At 47.4% G+C, this 6,148-nt stretch overlaps 1 protein-coding gene across 1 annotated transcript in view; it reads left to right on the top strand.

Annotated features, from left to right (window-relative positions):
* LOC102678805 (zeta-sarcoglycan) overlaps positions 1-6,148 on the top strand; it is a 233,010-nt gene that overhangs the window by 20,381 nt on the left and 206,481 nt on the right. The gene's annotated exons all lie outside the window — the stretch shown is intronic.

Below are 6,148 nucleotides of genomic sequence, written 5' to 3' on the forward strand. Positions count from 1 at the left end.
ATTTTTCAACCCCCTGCTGCTCTCCCTCCCAAATAAAAAATATCGAAAGAACGTAAATAAAATAATAAAATTTCTCTTATAGAAATATGAGTCGCTATTAGACGTTATTAACCGTATATAAGGAAGGGAGGAAAACGGCGAAATCCTTAAAAATCTTCCGTGCAAAGCCCGTGAAACATCGACTTCGTGTATTGGACGCGCTCCAGTTAGCATATTTCCCACGAAACATATTTCCTTCGGTGAAAAATAAGGAAGATATTTAAGCTACTAATTTATACCGAGCCGGTCCGCTGGCCAGGAACACGGTATACACGAAAATATAAGAGGAGGTGGGGAAGAGAGTCGGTTGGGCGGGAGGAGGTGACGGTGTTAGAGAGATTATGATCCCGGGGCGAAAGGACGGTCAATCACTCGCGGGACGGAGATGGAGGGGGGCTTCCTCGATTCTCGAGAACGACCCTCCCACGTAGAAACACCGAAAGTTTTCACGGAACAAGGCTGGAATCGTTGGTTCATGCAAATTCGACGTAGACGTATAGCGCAAATGCTGAAAAATGGCCGGCTTAAAATATGCGAGAGTGTACGGCCGGCGATAGGTGAAACTGTAGCCCGCAACACGCGTAATAAGTCGGCCGACGTTTCGGACGGCTCTTCTTTTTCTTCCCGTCGTCGGCCTATAATCGAAGGCCTACGGTTTCCCACCTATTCAACGGTTTACCTGCATGCAACGCCCGATTCTCGATCGTGTCGCCGCTCGTTAACCGGCCTAATATCTCGAAGGGAACGAACGAATGAAAAGGGGGACGAAGCTGTTCGAATTTTCGACACATCGTCGAAAATAATCGTAAACGAGTCTAAAATCGAAGTAACCGATTTTGCGAAATTTTCAATTATGCGAGTGAAAAATTCGGTTTCCCTTTCCATAAATTCTCCAAACCCGATCTCGACGGCCGATAATTTCGATTCGATTTCGCGGTAATAAAACGTTCCCTCGAGAGGTTTGCATTGTTTTAAAATTCCACGCGGATACGTTTTGTATCGCTGGAAACGGAAACACCCGTTGCCCCGTTGGTAGATTTTAAATGCGGCAAGATCACGTTAAACGAATATTTAATTGGCCCATTGTTCGCCGTTCTCGAATTACATTGAAAATACAGGTTTTCTAGCCCATTGACAAGCCCCGCGTGCCGTCGGTTAATTAAGATTGTTCGGTTAATCAGCGTCGAATGTTCCGGTCACGAAGGTCAACGGCAACACCCGTTTCACATACGACATCCGTATATATACGTTTTCCAGTTTTATGTAACGATCAACAGGTTACGAATATTACCAATTTTACCTTTCCCCGCGTATTCCTACCTCGTCGAGAGATCCTCTCGATTAATATTCGATCCTCGTTCGTTATCGTACGATTATTAGCGTATTCGATATTAATTGCACGATTCTGACGGATTCGACGAAAGTCGAAATAATAGGATCGGTGTTGGAAAAGGGGTTACGATTCCTCTTCGCGGTGTACCCGATTGATCGTGACGCACGTACGCGGTACCCTCAGATCCAAAAGGAATCTCGCAATCAGTCATTCGAGATATCGTTTGGGGGCGCCAGTTGAAAAGGGAGAAATCTCGCCTTGGCTTCATTATCCTCACAATGCTCCAAAGCGCCACCCTCCCTAGTCTTCCTCCTCCTCCTCCTCCTCCTCTCTCTCTCTGTTCCATCGAGGTACCGAAAATCATACCGTACCTCCCCCTTTTTCCTGCCCCTCGATCGGCCGATGCACGCATAATAGCGGCGAAGCTGTGCCATAAAGCGGTATCCCATCATAAAGGCCTGTTCAATCCGGGAGGAATGTGGAAGGAAAAGGAGAATCGGAATCAGAATACCCTCTATACTTCTACCCCTTTCTCGAGTTTCCGCTCCTTCGTTTCGCCTTTTCACTTTCTCCCCATTCCCCTCCTCCCATTCGTTCCTTTTCGATTTTCATCTTTCTCTCCGATATTTCCTCTTTCCTTTCTCTACCCCTTCGCCCTTCGTCCATCCATGATTCGGATAGCGCACGTTATGGCGTTACGAACACGTGGATACTCGAACTTTTCAGGAAAGAAAGAGAGAGAGAGAGAGAGAGAGAGAGAAGGTGGCTGGGATAAAAATAAGGACGGGGGGAAAGAAGAGAATTCTTGATCTTTTAGCGAGCTGACGCTTTTAATTCACAGGAGCCCCGTCTCTTCTTAATTGTGGGCCGAGACTTCGCCATCGACCGCCATCTTCCCTAATTCTATGTTTTCGAGTTTCTCCATTCAGCGTTACCGCGGACGGCAGCTGCTTCCGTTGTTTTTCATTTGAAAATTTTCTATTTTTCCCCAACCACGGCATTTATTTTTTTACGATCCCGTTTCGCTACCCTCTCTTCCCTTCCCCTTCCTCTCGATTCCTTCTCAATTTTCGTATCCCTCCACGCGAAATACGCACGCGTCTCGCGTTACGTTTTAATTCCGTGGGATGAAACGGAGAGGGGAGGTCGGCGATAAACAGGCAAGGGGGGATACGATTTTCAACGATATCATATATCCCTGCCCGTTCGACTCGGCAGATAAATTTTTATGCAACAAGATGGCCACGGAGGAGTCCGATAGAGAGATAAATTCGGCCCCGATATAGCATTGGAGAGAAGAAGGGGTGGAGGTTGGTACGTATAACCCGACGTGAATGCCCGCAACCTTGGTCCCCGGCCTTGTTCGCGGGATGTAATAAAAAGATCCGAGGAATTCACGGTAGAAAAGACGAATAGTGGGCGCGTATTGCGAGACGCGGGAGGGTGGCGCAAGGAAAGAAACCCGGAGGATAGGGGGCCGGCCGACTTACGAGCGGCTTATGTTTCAATTTGTTCAACCTCGAATAAAATCGCGTTTTACGAGACATCGGGACACCATCGCCGTCCAAAGGCCGTCTCTCGTTTCTCTCGGTGAACAATGAACGCCATTTTTTCCCACCCTCGTTAATGATAGCAACCCTCGAGTCCACGGATGGCTCGGCTCGGATTTCCTCGAATTCGAGGGGTCGAGCCACGAATTAATCCGCCCGTTATTGTTCTCGCTACGAGCTACTTTCTCAACGTTGCGATACGAAAAAAAAACCCCGCGCATGTAATCGCGTGCACGCAACACGACGAATACTTTTTAAATTATTCCCCCGAATATCTGAAAATAAAATTGTATTTCCATCCGTATATGCGTTCAATCGACGGGAAAAGTTCATCGGGTCATCGTGGTGATATTTCTCACCAAATGGCTATTTCCAATTAAAAGAATCGGATAAATCCGGTGTCTGTCAGAGATGACAAAATTGATCGGCCGATTCCGCTTCTTCTTAAATCTTGAATAAGGTTTAATTTCGTTGCTCGAAACGATTCGCTATAACGTATACGAGAAGAGGAAACGAACGAGGGGGAAACGAAAGTGACTCGAGTCGTATTTCGCAGGGAGCAATCAGCGGCGGAAGACACGGAGACGTTTCTCCTTGCGCAAAGATGCAAAGATCGTTCGCAGCCTAGAGGGTATCCCCCAACAACGATCGGCCCAAAGTACTTCCGCTTTCGTGGGGTCTCGATCGTCGTTCCTCCTGAAATCCATCCACCCTTATCGTTCCATCCCCACCATCTCGACACGGCGGAGATCCAGACACGGTCGATCAATCTGTCCGCTCCTATTCTTTGCCTCTATCGTTTCCCTATCTCTCCAACTGCACTCTGTGCTCGTCTCCTCCCCCGCATCGTGGTGCGAACGTGACGCGAACGTTTAAGAGGACGCGAAGGGAGGAAGGGAGGAAAGAAAGCGGAGAGAAGAAATCGATTCGTATTTTTGAAACGATATCGTTTTTTAAAAAAGAAAAGAAAACCCCACCCTCCTCCTCCCTATCTACTCGCGTACCATTTGCCAGTGGTGATTTAATCGATCGAGAGTGTTCGTGCGTTCCACGAAGATCGACGATGCGAGAATAGAAGAGAAAACCGATCTTCAACAGGTATCCCACAAGTCCTCTTTCGTTCTCGAAAAGAGGGATCATCGTGCGTAAAAAAGAAAAAAAGAAAAATAAAAAACGATCGAAGCGATCCGTACGAACGGATGCTGGATAATGGTAACGAGATGGGATAACGACGAGGATGCAGCAGCGCATTCTTCTCCATCCGTGCGCCCGGATAAACAAATTCTGCTGTAACGACGTACAACTTGCACCGACGTATGAACGTTCGAACGAAACACGGTTTCGAGAAGCACGGTTTTCGGATAACGGGATTCGAGGAGACGAATGCACAGGATTAATTTAAGATTTTTACGATCGAGTTTATTAAACGAGTTTATAAACGGAGACGTAGATAGGATCTCATCCCGGCCGCAAATATGGCCACACTTCGTCGCGCCTCTCTCTCTCGTTTGGACCCTCGTTGGAGAGTAAAACGCGGATGATAATGCGAAAGGAGGGAGAACGACGCGGTACGGGGCGGACCGGTGTGAAAACGGAAAGTTTATGGGGGAAGGGAAAAAGTCGGAAACGGCCTGGTTGGAGGAAAGTGTGGCAATATCGCGCTCGCAATTTCCTTGTTTAGGTGACGATCCATTTTATCAGACTGGTATTAACCGGTTATTATTTAAAGGCCGTTAAAGGTGAATCCATCGTGGTGTATAAACGGGGATGAAACGCGGCGAGGGTTGTTGAAATGAGGGAAAGAGAAGAACGGGATGAAATTTTGATTTTTCGATATCGATCGTTCTTTGAAAAATCTTTCCCTCGCGATTGATTTATACAACGAACTATAACTGTACAATGAAATTTGAAACACGTATATGGAAATAATTAGAGACACAAATGACGGCTCTCTGGTGAATAAGAGAGATTTTCTTTATTGATCCTTTTTCTTTTCTTTTTTTTCTCTTCTTCAATCGCGGTAAATAGGTCGAGCCTTTTAAAAGAGAAACGGAGGAATAATAAGAAATATTATGCGCCGAGATTACACGTGCATTTCGCGTTAAATGATATTTCGAGAGAGATGTGAAAAAGAATTTCAAAATGGTTACGAAATGGATGCGCGTGAAGGAAAAATTTAATCAAGAGAATTATATCCGATTTAAAATATATATAATCAAAAATCGAAAATCATCATCCTCGCTAGGAAGAAACCTTCCGCGACATTTATCCCCGATGTTTATCGAGCCCTCCACCCCCTCCCCTCCCTCGTCGATCCACTCGAATTTACTTACTGGCGAAATACTCGGCAAAGTTCCGTGCCAAGCTGGACTAACACTAGATACTTGTCGCTCGCATGATGCCATCCGGAGGAGCTTATCCAGCCAAGGAGGGTAGAAAGGAGGAGGAGGAGAGGTGGAGAGGAGCGAAAGGGAGGGAGAGGACAATAGTCTTGGGGGAGAAAAGAACAGCGACAGAGTTGGCGATAAGAGATAAGCGGGGGTGGTCGGTTGGCGGAAAGGGACGGAGGGATGTTTGACCGGGCGAGAGAGAGAGGGAGGGAGAGAGGGTTGTCGAAAGGAGGAGAAACGGCGGTGGAAAGGAAAAGGAAAGGAAAGAGGGGAAATTGGAAGGGAGAAGGCGTCGGTGCATGCGCAAGAATTTCACACGTGAGCCCGCGAATCCGCGAGAGGCTCACCTCGGGCGCTAGACGTCCTGGCGGTTCAGTGTCGTGCGCGATTTCGTATGCGGCGCTTCCCAACTTCCGGCCGTGTCGGGCTTCCACCGATGCTCGATCGTTTCGATCCTACGAGACCACCCGCGTCTACGAGATAACTAAGACACAGTATATATGTATATATGTATCGAGGGGTCGGGGAGAGATGTGCGGATTGATTTATCGGTGAATCATGAGAGGGGAACGAGACGGGAGGCCCGTCTTCCTACCTTCCTGCCGCGAACCTCGTTTCGAAGAACGGTTGTTTCAAACACGGTTGTTCATTCTCTAAAGAGGATTCGAATCTCGAGAACGATTAATTAACCAGGATGCAGCCGGATTTCATTGATTTCGATGGTATCATCGGTCCGGTTACGACGCGAATAAAATATCGAACGACCGAACCTGTCGTCGAGATTCGGTTGAAATAAAAAAAGGGGGAAGAGTGACGCGCACGCAGGCTCGGGGAGG

This window comes from Apis dorsata, unplaced genomic scaffold (genome assembly GCF_000469605.1).
Source record: "Apis dorsata unplaced genomic scaffold, Apis dorsata 1.3 scaffold_217, whole genome shotgun sequence".
Taxonomy (NCBI): Eukaryota; Metazoa; Arthropoda; class Insecta; order Hymenoptera; family Apidae; genus Apis; species Apis dorsata.